This window comes from Atractosteus spatula, chromosome 25 (assembly GCF_055471065.1).
Source record: "Atractosteus spatula isolate fAtrSpa1 chromosome 25, fAtrSpa1.hap1, whole genome shotgun sequence".
NCBI classification, from domain to species: Eukaryota; Metazoa; Chordata; class Actinopteri; order Semionotiformes; family Lepisosteidae; genus Atractosteus; species Atractosteus spatula.
In genome coordinates this window covers 3,226,064-3,247,450 of record NC_142730.1, presented here as the reverse complement: position 1 = coordinate 3,247,450, position 21,387 = coordinate 3,226,064, and the positions used below count along the sequence as shown (strand labels likewise).

The 21,387-nt window shown below is 36.4% G+C and overlaps 1 protein-coding gene across 1 annotated transcript in view; it reads left to right on the top strand.

Moving 5' to 3' along the window:
- iglon5 (IgLON family member 5) overlaps positions 1–21,387 on the top strand; it is a 48,492-nt gene that overhangs the window by 12,443 nt on the left and 14,662 nt on the right. The window lies entirely within an intron of this gene.

The window sequence follows — 21,387 nt, the reverse complement described above, 5'->3', positions numbered from 1 at the left end:
AAGTGTTGTGGATGTCAGAAATAAGCCTTTAAGAAAGGTTGGGAGATCAGTAAGCTACTTGCAATCAAGTAAGCAAGAATGAACAAGTGGTCTTCACTTGTTTCTAGCCTTTTTGTTGTTGTATAGTCTAAATATGAACTGTGCTTTATTCTTCCTTTTCAGGACTTTATGTGGAAGGTGCAGAATTCACCCACCTACCTGACAACATTACGGTGTGCCAAGGAGAAAGCGCAATTCTTCGGTATGTCCTAAGCCTGGTGTTTCACTCTGCTGTCTGTCAAACTTGACCCGATAACTCAGCAGTTTGTACAATGTCACTTGCAATAACTGGACTTATCCAAAGGCATGTACTTCGGTACATCAGAAACTCAACAATGTGAAAGTTACCTTCACAGCACTTACTGTAGTTTCGTTCTTTAATATTAATTAAAACACACTCTCTTATTTGTTTTTTCTGTTGCTCTGTGATTCTTTCTCTTCACAGAATGGTCAAGCACAACTTAATTCAAAATGCAGGAAAAATCAATAAGGATAGTATTGTTATTACGTCTTTGAAGAAATGAAGTAATGTACAGTATAATTCAATCAAGCTACTTCATCAGAGTTAATACCACTTCTTTATTTTTCCCTCATCCCATTTCCTTTCAATTGATTATTTTTTAAACCACTCTTACAATAAATCTATTTGAAAAAAACAAGATGATCAGATTTTGAATGAAAATCTGTATTCATTCATATACATGGTTTCACTTTAAATAAATAGATACATATGGCATACTATAACATACTGTAAGTATCAGAGAACTTAAGAAAGATTATAGATGAGAGGAGGCCATCTACAGTAGCTCATTTAGTTGCCATTAGCTAATTGATCCTAAGATCTTATTCCGCTGTTTCTGGAAAGAATCCAGGATTATCATCTTCCTCAACATGGCTGGTTACCCTTTTCCATCCTCCCACAGCTGTATAAAAAATGTGAATCCTGGTCTCCATATCAATCTGTCTGTAGTTTTTACTTGTGTCTTCTGTTTCAATTTTCACTCTTGATTCAGACATTCATGGTCATGGCACTGTAAATGCCTTTTAGGATTTGAAAACAGGCCCCACCATACTTATACTGTATCTGGTCCCCTCGTAGTCTTATGTATTAAAGAATTAAAAGTTGCAGTTCTCTTTGCCTACTTCCTATACTGTAGGAACATCTTTTAAACCTAAGAATCTGTTCCCTTATACTTATACTGTATCTGGTCCCCTCGTAGTCTTATGTATTAAAGAATTAAAAGTTGCAGTTCTCTTTGCCTACTTCCTATACTGTAGGAACATCTTTTGAACCTAAGAATCTGTTCCCTTATATGTACTCCATCCAGATCAGCAATATATTTTTGAAACAAGAGGACCAACATTTGATGCTACGTTCTAAATCAAATTTTACTAGTGAATTATAAAATTTATTCATAACATCCCTTGATTTAAATTCTATGCTATCGTAGAATTTAAATCCCTTGATTTAAATTCTATGTTCTAGACAATTGCTTCAATCAATCATCTCTGCTCTAAATATTGCCTTTGCATTAAATGTAATTTGCCATAACCAAGAAGAAGTAAAGTTGCTTGTCTTTGTAAGCTTTGTAAGCACTGTGGCTGCTTTTTAGGTGCCGCACTTATTCAACTTCATTGGCTGTTCTTTTGTATAAGAACATAATTAAGACATGGTCAGTTGTTATAATCTTACAATGTTCTGTTCTGTAAGGCTCTTGCTGCCTTCAGGGGGTATATTTTGTCATATAATAGTCACGCCATGTCCATTTACAGACACCTGCCCACAGGAGCGCATATTTCTTACTTCCAAATTGAAACATGAAAAAGAACGAAAACATTAAATGTAAGCTAATAATGTTTGCTCATGGTAATAGTTAATATTAGTTCAGGGGGGGAGCTGCGTCAGCATGCGTAGGCTGCAAAGGAACAAGTAATAGATTTATTCCATGCTGGAAAGAGAAGAAAGAAAACACAACGTTTCGGCTGTGGAGCCTTCTTCGGGTGTAGGCCGAAAAGTTATAGTTAATTCAATTCAATTCAAGTTTTATTGTCCCCTAGGGGAAATGTGTTTTACGGCACAGTCAAACACAACACTGACACATAAACATCACCAAAAGGGAAGAGAATACAGCAGTGTTACAGGAGATACTGTAAGAAACAACAGACGAGGTGGTTACTTTGCATTGTTTAAGAGTGTAATTGCAGTGGGAATGAAAGATTTCCTGAGTCTGTTGGTTTTACAACTGGGGGCATAGAGGCGTCTCCCAGATGGGAGAAGTGTGAATTCACAGTGGAGGGGGTGAGACACACACTCCATGATGCTTTTGGCTTTCTTAGTCACCCTCTGTTTGTAAAGGATGCTTAAGTTGATTTGATTATTTTGCCACTTAATTTACTAATTGACCAGCCTATTACAATTACCGGTACTTATGTTGCCAAATCAGCAAGTGAAGCAGTATGTTAAGACATATTATTAATATTAATATTATTCGTATAATTTTAGTTAACAATGGAAATAAAAAGATTGTGTTATATCCCATTCATGAGTAACAGGTGAGTATTTGTGAGTTTAATTGTAGATTCTGTATTTAAAAGCCTGGGACACATTCTAGTATGTCTGTAAGCAAACACGCCTAGCAGGGAAAAAAGGCTACAGGGTATAAAAAGTAAGTCTGGGCTGTCACAGTGTTGTCAGTCAGGATTTGAGGCAAGAACTATGGGTGTGCTGTTCATTTCCACAGTAATTCACACTGTTACTTATTGCTTATGAAGGTGACATTTCCATTGCATTTGTATTGTTTTCCTGGTCTGTGATTTGTCCTGCAAAATCGTGGGCCTAGAAATTTGATTATGTGCGTCTAACCTCCTGATTTGCCTGTTCATGGAGTTATCTTTGCTATACTCTTATATACTGTAGTAGTTACACAAGCCACTCTTTCGTAAATACTTTACAAATATTACAAATAAGAGGAGGTCTGCAATTATTTGGTACTTCATTTGGTATTAATCAATTTATTACACCCAAAACATCAACTGCAGATACTGTATATGCAAACACAGTACATTCTCCTGTACATGATTCCCCAGACCTGCATTAGCAGTGTAGCTTTTCGCACATTTGATGAAGTTCAGGGTAGTCCTGTTTACATAATGGGTGACTTGGAGATATTCTGAAATCTGTAAGAAGAAGTTTCATTGGACATGGACAAAAATGAGATTTACAGTTGGGCTCACAGGACAAAATCATTATAGAAATGGAGTATTGTGCTAAAGTGGCAAGCTGGGAACAAAATTAAAAACAGTGATAAAGAATGTAAAGTATGAAGTTTGTACTGGAATTTTTCATGTGGAAAAAATAGTTCTTCACTCTTGCCTTTGAATTTTGCGGTCCAGTATTTTGTTTGTATGTCTCTTGTTTAATTGAGCCATTTTAGGTCTTCTGAAGTGGTCCTGAGCTGTTTAAAAAGACATACAGTACAATACCTGCTGGATTTCACACCCTGAGGTTTGGAATTCCTCCTCCATGGGATTTGAAACTCACTCCTGTTGGTTCAATTCTCTACCCTACAGTAGTAAATGCAGAAAATTAACCTGAATAAATAAGTGATCAAATACTGAAGCAAAGCACTGAAATCTGGAGGTATGTGGAGAGCAAACTACCTACCTGTAGCATGAGGAACAGATGGCTCAGGTAGCGGACAAGTCTGGCATAGAATCAAGTTAGAAAATGTCTTTTAGTGTACAGCCTGTTATCTGTGATCAGAGCAATGCCATTAAACAGGAAAATCCATACTATTATGCAAAACAAATGGTGCAACACATTATAACAGATTGTGTTTTTGTATTTTTAAGGGTTGTTATTTTCTTCATGTGTGATGGAGGACCTCACTGGGTTATCTGCCTAACAGATTCATGATGAGGGATTAGGTACAGAATGGACCAATGGGTCTAAAACAAAGGAGATATACAGTAAATGGAATGTTAAAACATATTTAAATTCTTTTAATACACACTGTTAACTATCTAGTATGTACTGCATTTAAAGGGACTTAACAGTATTATAATTTTCAGTATCTGATTACATTATTTTACATTGTGCTCTTCCATTAGCAGCTCATGTGTAATATACTGTAGTTATTTATAGTTTTAGCTATGTTAAGTTTGTAGTTAATCCTGATTGTTCCATATTTTGGGTTCAAAATATCACTTTCAGTTTTATGGAAGTATAGAGATGAGGAAATTATATTATATTAATAATGAGGAATACCTGACAATGAGTCAATCACATTTGATTGTCAAATGTGATGGATTTGTTACTACAATACTTCATGCTGACAGCTCACATATACATATACTGTACTGTAGTTTACCTTGAACTGTTATAACCAAGTGTTTTAAGATTCTGGTTAATATAAATTGGACTTAATTAAATGATATGTTTGGTCGTTCGCACTCAAACCAAGCTGTATTAATAATCAGTTGTTTTAATAGTAGAAAATGCAAATACTATTAAATTATAGATGTTCGATTACATGTATTGTAACTAGCAAGGTAAGGATGCCTTTGTATAGTATGTGCATTGTGTGACAAATTTCCCTAAAAGTAAGCCTCTCAGGAGGCCTCAGCATATAAAACTCCCAAAAGACAGTAGAGATACTGTAAAGAAGTTTGTATTCAGCACAAATCGTCTTCCTGTACACCAGCAAGACTTGTTCTAAAACAACCCAAAGCCAACTACTGTACTATGTTATTTTAAAAACCATACAGTATTAATTATAATACTAAATATCTTTATATATTTATAAGAGTGCTTGTGTTAGCCCAGGTGGTTTGGTTAAATGCTGATTTGGACTTGCATAGTTAGGCTTACTTAAACGTTTGTTCTCATCCTAACTTTGGTTTCTTACAATATCTAAAGTTCTGTATCATTAAAATTATTACTAATTAAAATCAGAATGGAAACCCACAATGTTGTTCTTCTGCTATCAATTCATTTTTTTTAATTCACATTTTTGAAAGACCTTGTTTTTTTCCTGACAATACTTCAGCTTTCTCGTACAGTACATAATGATAAGAAGAAAACTGCAGGAGCAGATTTTTTTTTCACTGACATGAACATATCGAAAATGCCTCTGGAACACCTGCTGTTGGGCTCCTGAGTGACTTTACAACTGAAGGTGCTTGCTCAGCATACAGGTTGAGCCCTGTGTTCCTGACATCACTGTTTCGAGTCCAAGTCATGTCACTAGATACTGTAACTGTGACCAGGATTCCTCAAGCTGCAGTCTACAAATCCTAACTGCTGCAGGGATATGCCTGGAACTGAGAAAACAAAGAGTCCTGGGACCAGCAGACCAACTGCAACTGGCAATTCCAAATTAGGTATAAGAAGGACAAATAATGTAAATACATTTTAAGCTGAACATTGATTATTTGAAACGTTTCAAATGGTTGTACTTTTTGCAGTCTTTCGAGATGTTTCTAAAGTGATCCAAACACTAAAAAAGCACACCAAAAATTAAAAATCTATGCTGTTTTAATATTTGTACAATAGATGTAATCAAAACCACATTTTAATCCACACCCACAAGGCTATATGATATGATATATTGCATATTTAAAACTATTTGCTGTCCCACGCATTCAAATACATTTAGGTTTAAAATATGAACCAGCCATAATATATTAAGATGGTTCATAATATATTTGCTTTATGCAAACATGGGATTTACCGATCATCTGCCATTTTGCATAAGCTAATAGAGCTTCAGGACGACTGTAAAGACGTATCTCTCTTCCCATTTTGAATCAGTTGCAGTTTTAGGACCATTTAATATACAAAAAATAAAAAACTAATTAATCAAAACTTATCATGTTAAATGAAGGAAAGCGTCCAACCAGCCAATGGAGTGAGAAAGCAATTAATAAATGTCAAAGTTGCCCTAAACAAAACAATTTTAAAAACTGAGTGTTTTGTTTATGGTAGTTAGTGCACTTGAAATAAATAAATGTTGAAATGGAGCAAGCCTAGGTATAAGTGTACTTCACTGAGTGTAGTTATTAGTGATGCATTTAAAAAAAAGGTATTTTCCCACATATTTAATATACAGTATGCCTATGTTGGTGCAGTCAAGTCTAGAGGAATTTATATTTATTTTAAACAAAGAAAATACCCAAAAATCTGAACTTAAAGAATCATGATTAATTTTCATTAAAATTAAAAATGACATAAAATCAAAAAACTTCAACATTACCATGTTAGCACTTAGTATGAAGTTACTAAGCATTAACACAATCTTGGGCACACTGGAGAAGCCTCATCAGAGCTGAAACTGCTATAGGATATTCATTCAATCTCCATATGTACTGTAGCTATAGCCAGCTGTTGAATGCTGTCTCCTATGGAAGAAAATCTTAACCTACTGGACCAAGACCTCAACAATATTTTCTTGAAGTCCAGCCATTGGATTCATAGCATTGTGCGTGCTTTATCAATGCAGTAAGGATTCCCAAAATTAGCACCAAAGTTTTGCTTGTGTTATGATAGATTTGTACTCAGATTTCACAAGTCCACTGCCCATGAGGTTATAATAAACAATGCAATGATCAATGTAATGTCTAGCATAACATCTTTGAGCTATGACTAGAATGTCCAAAAAAAAGCACTCAACATTTCTTTCCGCATCTAACCCAGATGTTCTCTGGCCCACAGAAAATAGCAATTTCATGTTTTGGTTTGCAGTATGTCAACAAATCATGGTCTTTGAGCCAGGGCAGTGTTATCCAATAGGTACAGTACAGTAAGCACTAAATTAAAGGGCGTGTAAAAAAAGATCTACCACTTTTTATGTGAATGATAAAAACTGTAACAGATCTCTATTTGAACTTATATATATATAGCAAAGATATGATATCCAAAAAATATTCAAGATCATTTTGACCCATCTCCCTATAGAAATTGATACACCCATAAGCGTGCTATCACCAAAGGACCTATAGTACAAAACAAAAGTGCCTCAAGCCTACAAGTACAGTACCTTAATCTGGCTCTGCTCTGAGCATGTATGTCATTTAGATGCATATCTGAAGTGCAGGTTGTTTCTGTCTGGAATTGTTCATATAGCCACAACCTTTTGAAAATGATTTAAAAAATAGATCAGACTTGTTTTATGGTCTTGGTTGGTATGGTGACCTTCTGCCCTTTAGGATGTGACCCGTTCCTCACCCATCTGATTGTTATAGTGAACATTTCATTTTCCCAGGCACATTTTCTCGGAGAGACTTATCACAGATACAGTAAGTCTCCTCCTATCATCCTGATTGCAACCAAATGATATTTATTAGTCATGTGGAGTACTGTATGGTTGTATGTTTTGTCTTTTTTGGGATTAATATTTATTTATATTAATATTGATCTCGCCGCTCCACCCTGCCGGTTCATCCCATAACACCTGGGCGCGAACCCGGGTCTCCGGTGTAATGCAACAGGGAACCAGCCAAGTGAGCTAAAGGAGACCTCCCCCAGCCGAGGTGGCTGAGGTCCCTGTTGCACACAGGGATGGCGATGACGTCACCGTGCCCAAACTAGCTCCTCTACATTTTTATTTGGAAAGGCAGAAAAACTTTCATTTGCTTCTGTAACTGTAGTACTGTAGCTGGGTTCTCAGCAGCTGTGGATGACAAAAACAGGAAAACTGGCAGATGGCAAAAAGTCTTTCATCCTCACCGTTCATCTACATGGGGGATCAGAGAACACGTACAGTACAACCACCTTATTTACCAGCAAAAGTTCTAAACCAAATCAAAACCTGCTTATGTGCATTTCAATGTGAGCACTCTTCCCGTACTGTAAGATGCATGACAGATTCATACACATTCCTCTGTTGCATTATGTGTATTCTGTCACTAGCAGAAGTGTCTTGATTTCATTTCGTGTTTTCATCCCATTAACTGCTGTCTTCATGTCATTTTCCTTGTCTGTGGGTGTACTGCCCACTTGTATGGAAAGGTTTATTGCAAGCATCCCTCCTGTTTTCTGAACAAGAAACTTTTCAATTAATGTCAGAGACTGTGCTGCAAAGAAAAAAACAGCAACCTTAGCAAATTTTTGAAGCCCTCTCCAAAACTCTGACTCAAGGAAACCAACATAATTTGAAAGAACTGTCCCAACCAACACAGCTGTAGTTCATATGTATTCCAGGTTTTTATTTGCTTTGACACAAAAGGCTGGATATGTAACAATGTGGAAATGAATCTCACGGGGCCCAATGGTATTTTTATTTCTGGCTCAGTATTTTATTATTTGGTTTGAGAAAGGAAAACACCTGCTTGTTAGGTAAGATGATTTTCCACAGCACTGGAAAAGGGAAAATAATTAGTTTGGTATAACCGATCTTTCATAACTAATAACATGAGGACTCAAATCATATTAACCATGGCTGAGGCTGGACCGACCATAGTGTAATAAAATCATGTACTGGCCTACCCCTTTGTCTAATTTGTCCTTAGTAGGGTAAATCTCTCACTTTGAGGTGATCCCCAAAAGTACCCAAGAACTCCCACCTGTTTTGGCAATAGATCAGTGGTGTATCTATACTCCTTAACCAGGAACAAATACCATTACAGTATATCCAATCTTTTTAGCCCTGAGTCAACAGTAGAGCACTGAACCTTATTAGTATTAATGCTTTGTGGTAAATAAGCGTATTTGAATATGATGGTGGACTGTTGACTGAAGGCATGTTTTGTGTGCTTGTATAATGTTTGTAGGTCTTCTTTTAGCACTTGTGATTGGTTGGGACAGTATGTGACAATTTTAATTTTTGGGACAGACTTTGGCCTTAGTAAAGCAATTTCTTCCTCAGAACTTGCTAAATGAAAGATTGTTCTACATATGTGACTACCACATTCTAGTTTTCTCTCCCGTTTAATAATTGTTCTATAAATTTGTCTTGGAGCTCTGCTGTTTCTGCACTTGTTTTTTTTTTAAACAAAGGGTCATTAACATCTACTAAATATACAGTATATAGTTAATTTTTGTAAGACCACTCATTAGCCATAATGTGTGTAGACTATATTCGGTTTTCAAATTCCAAGACAAAGCCCTTTCAGTTGGCATTTTCACTTTTGCAAATTGTTTGCCTATGGAAGGAATCTCAGTCAGAACTGACTACAGTAATACTACAGCTATCCAAGAAAGAGCCTTTACAAGAACCCCTGCAAAACATCTGATGAAAGTGGTATTAGTTCCCACCATGACCATCACCACCCCAACTCCCAGACACACAGTGTTCATGCAAATTATGGAAACAATCCGTAAAACCATTAAGGTAATCAAAACAATAATGGAGACTTGGATGGAGCAATGAAGAACCCATTAATAAACATTCCAAGGTTTTAAATGTTATATGTGCTGGGAATAAAGTATACTTCGCTCAGCAACCCAGATGATTAATAAGCAATCTTAGCCTCAGCAAAATGAACCTTACAATTTTACAGTTTCTGCTAATTTAAATAACCATTTTCTAAAGTCAATAAGATTTGAGATGAACTGCAGACTCTGCTTAATTCTTTAAAGGTCCAGACCCTTTCAGTGCAAACAAAGTGTTAGTATTTTATTTGGTTTTACTGTTGCCCCAATCCAATGAAGTTTATTAATTTTAATTTAGAATTAAGTGTCAGTTACCAATCCAGAAAGTCTTGTTTGGAAAGTGGTCATCCCACATGGTTTTTCAGGCTTTCTAAGTGCTTTCAATTAGTGGTTATACTGTAGATAATGTATTTCACAAATAAACCAATAATTGGTTCAGTTTCTGCACGTACGCAGGCTGAAGACCCTGGTTTAATTATCTATCTTGTGTCTCTCTAATCTGAAAAAGCCAATACTGGAATAAGCTGAACTAAAAAAAAAATGCCATTTTTTTTTTCTTGAATGTGGTGCTTCCAAATTTAGTATTGGCTTATTTTGTTATTGAAAAATCCAAAACAATCCAAGGCTCAGGTCTTTCATTTTAAGTACAGCAAAGTTCCATAAATATAGCAAGCTGTGACCTGTGCTGGTGTGCTGGTGTTGACAGAATAACAAAAGGACGTGGGAAGGCACGACTATACCATGCCAAAAAGCTCACAAACAGAAAATTGCAAATTTACCATTTAAAAGAAGTTTGCAGCTACACTTTATCCTTTAGCTAGGAGACAGCCAGAAATGACGATGGCTGTTTAAGAATCAGACTACTAACAAAAAATATTTAACTGATTTATGGGAATTTAATGTTATATATAGCAAATTCCTTTAAATACGCCCTTAAGAAGTATTCTCCCACACACATTAATTTTCAGTTTGTTCATCTTTGCTGATTGTCCACCCACTAGTAGAATATCTATGAAAATTTTGTGTCAAGAATTGTTCTTTTCTATGATCTAACATTATTTGTTAAGGCAATAGTTTCCTGTTCTAGTCTGTTATATAAATATTTCATTTAAGTAGAGTACTTTAATCATTGATTTAATTATAATAGCCTTTTGTGAGTTTCTAAGTAGCAACCCCCCTTCAACTCTTGTTCATATGTACAGTATAAAGTAAACTGATCATCAGAAGACACTTTGTACACTATTTATGCCTGTAAGTTTAATAATATGAATTTTGGATATGAAGTAGATGTTTTCAGAGTCAGTTTAATTAATTGATCACCTACAACTGGCTTGGATGCAATCAGATGACTCAAATGCATAAGCTCTGCGTCATTGCGTTAGTGAGAAAGTTGTGCACAGGTATCACAGATATGAATATTTAACTTGTTGATTGTCACAAGTGATGAAAATCAAGAAAGCAAAACGCAAACAGTAACCAATACACCCTGCTCATCATGGGAACAACCCCTTTGTGCCACTGGCAAGTTAGAGGCTGGATTAATTCAATGCACTGTCACTGTTATCTGGGGTGTTCACAAACAGCAGTTTCTCACCTGGCTAAATATTATAAGGAAACACAATCTATCAATGATAGGCCATGATTTGGGAAACAGTACTGTCACGTGATACGAGGGAGAGCCAAGTGTCTGGGCAGGGGTATCTGGTCACTACAGAACACCATGTAATGATTGATGGCCAACTGACTGCATGGTGCTACAGTGATCAAGATCACTTCAGTTGCCACGTTTCCCATGGGCTCACCCTACTGTACCAGCATACTAGCTACTGTATACAATGCACATCTCCGTGTCTCTCATGTAACAATGACTTTCTTGCTAGAAGATGATATGATATTCAGTTGATCTGTAGATGCCCTGATCATCAGATTTCTATTGAACATTTTGGAATGAGCTGAGGATATTATATGAGTGATATAGACCTTTTCTTCCAAATTTGTTCCCAACATAGACTGTGACTGCCATGTTCTGACCTTCACTATGCTGGTGCCTATCCACCCTGGAAATTATGTCTGTTACTTTTGACCTCAGGAATAGAAATCTATCAGTGTTCACTTTCTGAGTCAGGGCAGCCCATGTGTATAACATGTCCTGTGGCGTGGAAATCACAATTATGATGCGTAGATTTAATTGTGTTTTAATAATTTCCTGAATTTCCTTAACACAGCTTGGTTTCTATACATCCTTGGTTTTTGGATGTTGATTTAATACACGTTTCTATGTTTTAACCCAGCAAAATCCTTTATCCACTGAACAAAAATACAGTACACAAGCACATGATACTGGTAATGTCCAATATTCCTGTCAGCACGAGAAACATTGCATCTGCTACATGTTTGGAATGCAATAATTATATGCTTTTTTGTAATCTAAGCTAGAGGCAAGCATCTTATATTTGATATTATTACTCCATTTACATTATTACTCCACTTACAAGTATTCAAAATTGACATTCATACTGTTCAGCTTTAATGCTGATGTAGAGCTCTGAAAAATTACCCCCTATACTTTTAGTGAAAAAGTCACAAATCAAACAGAAACATTGGTATTTCACTTAAATCATGGGGGAGTTGACCAAAGATCACTTTGTCTTTTTCAAAAGGTCTGATGCTGTTCAGCTTAAGACTTACAATGAGGCATTAGGTCTGCACACTAATGGCAGAAAGAAATGTATCTCTATTATGACACAAAAACAGTTGTTGCTGTATTGAGTCTTATCTTTCTGACAGATCCCATTATTGAATGAGGATGTGGTATTTAAAAAAAAATCAGTGTAATATTAGAATTTATTTAACAAATGCACCTCACTACATCCTCGCTTTATATGTAGGATGAGGAGTTGTAGCACCCTCTTGTGTGGCAAAACAGTCTGCTCCAGCAGATCAGGCTAACAAGCTTGGGAAGCTGGAGAAGTGATGGTTACTCTGCCAGTTAAACTAGAGGACGAAATTCATTGTACAGTTGGTCAACTGTATTGTCAGATCACATAAAAACACTCAGAAACATGGGTGGTTAAGGTTTTAACAAATAGAAAAACTAAGCCAGTAGGAGTGGTTTCGTGTGAACTTTCAAAACCATCAATATTTGTTTATGGATTTTACACAGGCAGCACTGTTTCATGTACAAGAGTCAAAAGGCACCATCAGAGCTCTTCAAAGGGTTTATGAGCAGCATGTCATAATATTAAAGTAACACAATGGTGGCATGGCAATTAGCACCACACTGTCCCAGAAACAGTTTCCTGGGGCATCTGATTCTGCTTTTACTGTCTGTAAAGCTGACGTTTTAATGCTCTTCCTACTGTATGGGGTTTCACCAGGACTTCCAGTGTTTCCCCAGGACCAAAAGACATGCTGTTAAAGTAGATTTTCTACTCTAAATCATCCTTTTAAATGGCGAGCTACAAAGGGATTTCATACTGGGTGTTTATTTTAGTTCAGCAAAAGAATGGGGCTTTCATGTTCATGAGAAAGGGGATCGAAAAGATTTGAACATGAAAAAACCTGAAAGTGCTTCTGACATTTTATTAGGCTTTTTGTTGTGAAACTGTACTCCATACATCAATTAAGCAAACAAACAATATTGAATATTAATGCTAATAAGAAAATGTTATGGGCAGTTCTATTACGTTTTACCATATAGTGCTCACTAGCCTTTCAAAGTGTTTTCCAGCAAGGATAACCCAGCCCTGTAGTTAGGAAAATAATAATTATGACACATATGATCCTTGAAATACATAGGGGACCATTCTGCAATGCCAATGAAGTCTATTCAGAATCCTTACGGTATTTTGGAAACAGTCTGCCAAGGAGGATCTGGATGAGTGCCAACAGCTAGCCTCTGGCAAGGGCACACAGCAAAGGAGCTGGTATGTTGAATGAAGCACTGAACAAACTCTTCAATCACAAGATGCCAATACATATAGCCCACACTGTCAAGGGAAATAGAAAAGTAACACCTCATCATCAAAGCAATGATTTGTAGCTGAAAAACCACAGCATTTTGCAAGGTTTAGTAAAAGATAATTTAGAAGTAATTGACATTGTTTTGATTTGATCACCTGAATAGATATAATTTTTTTGGGTGAAAAAAAAATTATTTACCATGAATTTGTAGATGAAGTTAGTTGATTGGGTACCTGATTGAACATTTTGATTGTTAATCTGCAGTTTCACATAATGTTGACTGACAGCTTCACATTCAAGAATAGCAGAGTTTCATTTTGGATTTAGATTGGAGCTCTGACTGTACCTTGACAGTTGTGGGGATATAACGAGAACCTACGTTCTCATAAAAGCCAGAGCAATTTCGACTTGTGTTTTGGTAGCACATTTTTACTGAAAGAAATGTCTTAAGAAAAACAGGAAACCAATGAACTGTCACGGATGTAAAAAAGGCATGCCGTGGAATGGCGAGGAGAGCAAAAAAGACCCTATGCGTAGCGACAAAACGGGGGTTAGCCCGGGCTCAGGAGGTCAGACGATCTTGGGTAGAAACCTATACCCTCAGGCCGTGGAGGACATCCTGGTGCTAGGCGGGTCTCGAGCCATCCGAACCCTCAATGCTGAGCGAGGAGGAAAGGGTGACCTGGAAATATATAGCCCACACAAAGACACACCTGAAGGATAAGCAAAGCACAGGGAAACTAGGGACAGTACAGAGAAGGAGCGCCCTCTAGCTGTGTGTAACCTCACAAAAAGTGTTCTTGCTGAGAGGTACTGTAAAACACAAAACTGAAAGCCGATAATCCCCCAAACTATAGAAGAATCTAATTCAAGATTCTTTCTAGGTGCATAAACAGTCTCTATGCTCATCAGATTTTCCAACATATAGTACCCTAAAGCTCCCATGTTACTCTATCTGACAAACAGCTTGCAACTTTGTAAGACAGAGCCACAAACTTTAAAAAGTCATTTAGTGTCTGCTGTCTGATGGTGCCATGCATGAGTTGTGAAGGATAGCTCTTCCAGATCTACTAAGGACTCTAGATCACACATCACAACGCATTTTGTCCTGTCAGAGGCATACAGTATTTTACCCAGATCACCTGGTGCCTACTGAGGTAGAGAGAAGAACTTTCTTGCTGTAGGAAACAGAGATACACAGAAAAGTAAGAGTATAATTTTCTGTTTTCTTTCTTTCTAATCCATTCATGCTTCAAGCCTTTTGTTTCTCCTGCTGGATGTTTAAATCTGTCTACTCCAGCCTTCCAAGTTCCTGTGGTGGGGTCGTGATCTCCCCCAACCCTGAAAATCAGCACCATCTATCATTTCTTTCCCATGCCTCCCCAAATCTCCCCTGTTCAGACTGCACTTGGTAGATCACACCTCATTGCTTCTGATTCCTAATTTGCTTACCACTGCAGCTGTCTCATACAGTACTGAATTGCTCTACATTTAGAATTTGTTTGCAGTGTTTTCTAGCTTATTGTTGTGAACATGGTGCATTTGTATGTTGTAACCCCATGTGAATTACCTTGAATAATGGTGTGAGACAAACAGAAATAACCATCCCTATCCAGTGGTGCTTTCTTGAACTTTCCTTGGGGGTACATCTGGTATTATAAAATATCTGGTTATTTACATATTTTATACCCATGTATATTGCCAAATCAAATATATTTAACATATATGGTATAAAGTAAAGGGTCACGGGTAGCTTTTTTTTCCTCATTGTATTCATTTATATTATAAGAAAGCACAAGGAGTCTCTTATTTTTGAAAGAGAACTTTTTTTCTTTTAATTACTGCATGTCCTGTTGCTGCTATCTGGTGGCTGGAGGCTGTAACTCCCTTTTCACAAATGCAAATAGGCCCGATCATTTTTAAAGGATAGCTAGTGAATGCTTAAGTGTAAATCTAATAAGCTAATAAATGTGTATTATATTTATATCTAAGTTAAACTGTTGCAAATTTTAATTTTTGACTGCCAGAAGCATGTGTAAATTAACAGAGTAAAGTAGGTGAAGTAGGAAAACACAGGGTTACAAGAGTCACTATTACACTCTTGGGAAATTTCTTTTTACAAGAATTACCGTTACTTCCACTACTACTGTTATGACAGAGCACCGCAAATCTTTTCCAGTGGGTAAAATAACAAATCTATCAATACAAATAGCATTACTGTTACTTCACAGATTGAATTACACTGTATAATCGTGCTCTGAGGTTTTCAAATGGATTCAAAATGATTCAATTTATTTATAGCCAACAGAACCTGGTGTATACAATTTTTAAATCATTTTAAAATAACAGTATATCTGAAGACGCATTAATTCATTCTATTTGTGTCACCCAGGCTGTGTCTGTAGTAGGTGCCAACATGGAAAATACATTAAAGAGGATAAATCCTCTTCAGTTTTGGGTTCTCAGTAGGTAAAAACTGGGTCCAGCTGCCCTATTTTTTCTTAATGGAAAAAGTTATCTTCTATGCACTGGGTATCAAGGTTTAATGAAGATTTAGAAGAGGTATTTAAAGGATACATAGTATTGTATGAAAATTAAAAGCTGTAAAACAATATTAACAACTTCAGACCCTGCAAGAAATGAAGTTTGGGACTTCATTTAATTTATTTTAATCTTTAAATTTTTCTCTAAAAAATCCAGCTATATTTGATGAAAACTATGTCTCTGAAGTTCTCTGCTGACATCTTCTATAAACAGTTAATGAGCTGTATTCAGACATCAAGTGAATTTGTGCATCTACTCTAAACATAAAAACTCAGTGAATCTCACATATACAGTATATAAAGAAAAATGAAGACTATATTTCTGACATTCTGTAATAAAAAGCAGTTCACTCCCGCACATTTTAGTGAGGTTTGACAGACCTCCTTCGCTTTACCTGTTTCTTAAGACCTACAGACATTTCCTGTAAGGCTTCCTGATACATGATACTACACTTTTCTTTTCCCTTCTCTGAATCTTGTCAGCATGAACTTGATTCAAGGACACAAGAAGCTTACAAAGAAATTTTTGTAATAGTGTTGTAACTATTACTGGGTTGGAAATTAGGTATAATGTTTATTTTAAAGGGTTTGTATTAAAAATAGATCTTCTCAAAAGGCTGCCCTGGTTCAATCGACGAATAAATCAGACAACCACATCAGTCAACCCATCAATTTCATTGTCTGTATCATAGTTCACTTGGTGGTTTTCAGATCTTAAATCCTTTTTTATCATATGTTGGTGCTGTTTAATGACACAATACAATGCAATTTTTTTGCCATTAGGCTGACACCTTCACCCTTTAATGCTTGCTCTTACCTGGGTGGAGATGCCATTATTGTCATGAAAATAAAAGGAACAGATGCTCACCTCTGGATAAAAGCTTTTATCCCTCCTTAAATTTTTTAAGGTGTTGTGATGCTACTTTTTTCTCTTCGTACACAGCAGTTAATAAAAACAGCACAGATGGCTCTGCTGCCAAACAAACAAGGACTAAGCCCCCAGTCCTACATCCAGATCTATTCACTAATCTGTGCTGTTGGAGCTGTTTTGCGATTATTTTTGTCTGTTGGGCTGGGGCTGAGAGACTGCCAGCATTTCATATGTGCTCAGAAAAGAGCTACCACCTAACAGCTCCTAGGAGCTACAGCTGAGTGGCCTGACTGGGAAACACATGTGCTCTGAGCCCAAATCGAATTCTATAATCCAGACATCACAAGTTCAAATCTCGGTCATGTCACTAGCCAACTATGACTGTGACTTACCATGCTCACAATTGGCTCATGGCATTGGGGGTGGAGATTGGGATTAGTCAATCATGGCTCTCTCAGATCCCAGAAAAACTCTGACCCTTGCTAGTTACTGAACATTTATAAGCGTGTAGTGAAGTAAGAGTGGGAAGCACTTCTTCAATTATTTCTGAACTTATTGTATGTTGTGACACACCCAGAATTGTGGTGCTGTAACTAGACTAAGTATTCAAAATAGGTGAGCCCTGGAGAACACACACAAATGCAGTTGTAAGGCACAAAACAAGGGTTCTTTATTGATAGTGTAGACAAAACAAATCTGCTGTGAGCATCAGCCAACTCCTCCACTGATGAAAACATGGACAAATTTCCTTCCACAGCTCGTACTCTCCAGCGCTTCATCTTTTTTTTAGAATGCCATCCATGTTGTCATACAGAAGATGTGTTTTGCATCGATGTGTTCGTTTTTTTTCAATTCTGTGAAAACATCTATTAAAATGTGAATTTAGTCATCCAGATGCTGTAGACAAATTTGGGCCTGACTTTGGGCTACCAGAATCTTGTGAATAGCTGACCATAACTTGAACACCTGTATTAACACTGCTTCACGAGAGAGTCTCAGAATGGGAAAGGTGTGGGTGTGCATTGCTCCCTGACCATCACACAGAGAGGCAAACGGTTGTGTCTGTACATTTAGCATTTGAAGTACAATGTCAAGAACATCAGCAAGGCCAGGACTCTTTTCTTTAGTAGCAATGGATTCCAGGTGTAACATGCAGTGTGTCCACATTAAGCAAGATGCAATTTCTTTGATGAGCGCAAGCAAGCCGCCTTTTAGGCCGAACATAGCTCTTGTGCCAGCTGTACATCTCAACACCTTCTGCCCAGGGTATATTATTTGCATTTAGGTAGCTTTTTACGAAACAAAAACTCTTCACTCGTTTTGTTGTTGTCAGCAAAACACACAAACGCGAGGACCTGTGCCTCCATAGCAATTTAGTCGACTTGTACAACGGTACTGCAAACGCCTCAGCTAATTTGAGTTTTCGGAGATGTATTGAAATGTCATATCTGACATCATATCTGCTGATCTGATCTCAGATATCATCTCAAATATCTCAGAGATTAACATAATGAGTATAGGAATGTTTGGGGCCCATTAGAGACATACTTGAATGGCACTGGATGTTAAAAATATTAGTAGGAATTTCTTGAATTAATTTTTTTGTGAATGTAAGTTTTTTTTTTTGTTTTTTTCTATTAAAAAAAAAGAAGTCCTCCAAAGTTGGGGGGGTGGAGGTGGCTTAAAAAAAGAGATATCTCAGAGATCTGATCTGATAGCATAATGTCATATCTGACATCAATTCTGCGAACAATCATTGTGTCCGACAAAGGTATGCACGTTATTTTCCCACACTCTTCTCCAATCACATGTCTTGCACGTACAGTATCAGGCAATATCAATCTCTCTGAGATGGAATATGCTGCTCTACATTGAGAAAAACACTACCACTTGACAGGAAGCTTTGAGGGCATTCTGGCTCACCTTGGATGATTTTTTCAATGACTATTTATATTATTTTAATAATATGTCCTTTGAAAGTTTTCAGACATTGCTGGAGATATTCCAGTGATTTGCTATTCAAGTGAGTGCGTTTTGTTTCCAAGTGTCACTATAGCTTTAACGGTTTCATACTGAGCATACAATTACTTTGAACGTAAACTAATACTTAAGGTACTTCTCCAAATAGTTCCTCAGTTTCTCTCTTTTCCATGTACCTTGGGTTTCTTGAACATCTGCTTTTTCTTTTGTTACACCGGTCAAATGAGGTGGAGTGCTCAGCAGGGTTCCTGATTAGATGCAACCCATTATCCCCTTAGCTTTTGTCCTTCGTTTTGCCGCGTATAGCATTCACATGTGATAATACAGTGAACAGTGAACATGACCAATCGCACTGACCAGATGTTGCTGCACATTGATTGGTTGAGGCAGAGATGGTGATCACTGAAGCTTTGTACTATAAAGTGGTGAATGCATGACTTAGCATGAGTTAGAGGTACATCGTAAAATGTATTACTATACTGTATATAGAGTAATTATTTTTTCCTTCCAGAACATTTTGACTTGCAAAAATATTTTTTCTACAGATTCCTTGCTGTACCACTGCTGACCCTCATTTGAAGACCTCTGCTTCACTGTGTTTCTTAGAATAATATAAACAGAAAATAGTAATTTAGTCTGGATAAACCCCTGGAATTAAGAATTTAAAAAATCAAGTGAAGTTACAGTTTTAAAATAAATGCTGTCTTTTGTGTGTCACCCAAGCTTATTTAAGGTATGGAACAAAAGCATCTACAATTAATATTCTTTTATTAAATACAATAATTATAAAGATTAAATCTATTAATAGGAGCCGTCACTCTGCACTGTTCCTGTGGAAAATTTTGCTAGCAAATAATTCACTGTAGAATGGTTATTTTATAGTATGTGTGATCATGCACTTTATCTGTCTTGACCTGGGTCAATCCATATCCGGAAATGGGTCACTGCCAAATCAAGTACACGGTATCCAACTTGAACAAAATTGAACTGCTGGTAATGACCCAGTTTAGACTGTCAATGCGAAAGTCCCTTCTGAAAATTACACTGCAGTACTGACTACCAGACTGCAAAACACAATTTGTCAGTCATCCTTGTTCTTAAAGTGATTTTTTGTCTTCAGTGAAGTAAAATCCTGAGAGATCAGTGTGGTACTGTAGATATGCAGAGCAAAAATAAGAAGAGTAAGACACTGTATTTGGTGTTGCTGGAAAGTTAATAAATGACCTTTCTGTCACTCCTAAGTGTGGACACTCTGGAATATACTGTACAGTATGCATGTGATTTTCAGCATTTCTGTGTTTCAACATTTATGTCTCTACAAAATGCAAATATATGTACCAATCACATTTAAAAAATCTGTCAAAAGTAACTTTTAAATACTATTTCAATATAAGCTCACAAAATAGAAATAAAACAGCTAACCATTTTTTCTTGAGAAATGTCACATTTTTGTAATGATGTGATTGTGCCGCTATGTTTAAGCTTGATTGCCAGTCCTTTTAAAATGTCAATTATGGTTTTAAGATAATTATGGCAACAGAAAATTTGAGAATAATTATGCTAGCAGCAGGGAGAAAAACAGAGAGGGGCATGAAGATGTTTTTTAAAGGATGATTTTTAAAGATGTTGTCCAGGAAAATTGGAGATGAACGTTACAGACATCAGGGAGATATTCTCCACCTTTAACCCCATTCCCCTCCCCATGCCAAGAAGAAGATAAAATGAGAAGCAAAAAGTCACTTTTTTTTACCTTAGTAAACATACAGTAGTAAACATACTGTAGCTCCAGAAAAAATACTGAATCTGTTCTTTATCTATATTACCAGTATGACTAGTATAAAATGAATGTATATATAACATTGATCCCTGTGATGAGTTATCCTAGCTGTCAAAAATAGTCTACAAAAGAGAGCAATTTTAATTTTGTTTCAGCAAATATAGTAAGAAAAAAAGGATTTCAAGAAACATGAGCCTTTGTCTTTTAACTAGTTCCAGTTCAGTTCAATTGTAGTGCAGTTGCAATACAGCTTCTCATGTATTATATAGCTCTTTAAAGAGAGTTTTGGATGGGTAGAAATACATTTTTTTACATTTTTAATTTATTGTCAAAGCACAAGGGAGTCATCTAGTGGAGACTTTCAACACCATATACCAGCTCTGAAGATCTTTAAAAATTATTTGTACAATATAATTTCTCACTCCCATATGAAAAGATTTTGTCAAGCAGAAGTACAAAAATAACTTGATAAAGCAACAAACTCATATTTTTCATAATTGTGGCTTTTTGTTGCAGCAACTGGTGAAATGTTTTTTGTTCTTTAATTTAACCTACCTTATAATTGGTGAGCCTACTCTGAGGTGACATTGAGGTGAATTTATCATTAAAAATCATTTTTAAAGATTTGAGCTTTTAATTTTTTTTGTTGTACTTCCAGGCTCAATAAAATAAAATAATCTTCACAATTAGAGAATTATAGCACTGAAAATGTTAAGTTATTCATAGAGTGGATATCTTATGGTTTGAGTTTTGAAGGCATAATTTATCTCAGCCACATTTAGTTACAGTACCTGCTAACTCTTTCATCGATATTCTATACATGTATCTCTAGATTTAGAGAAGA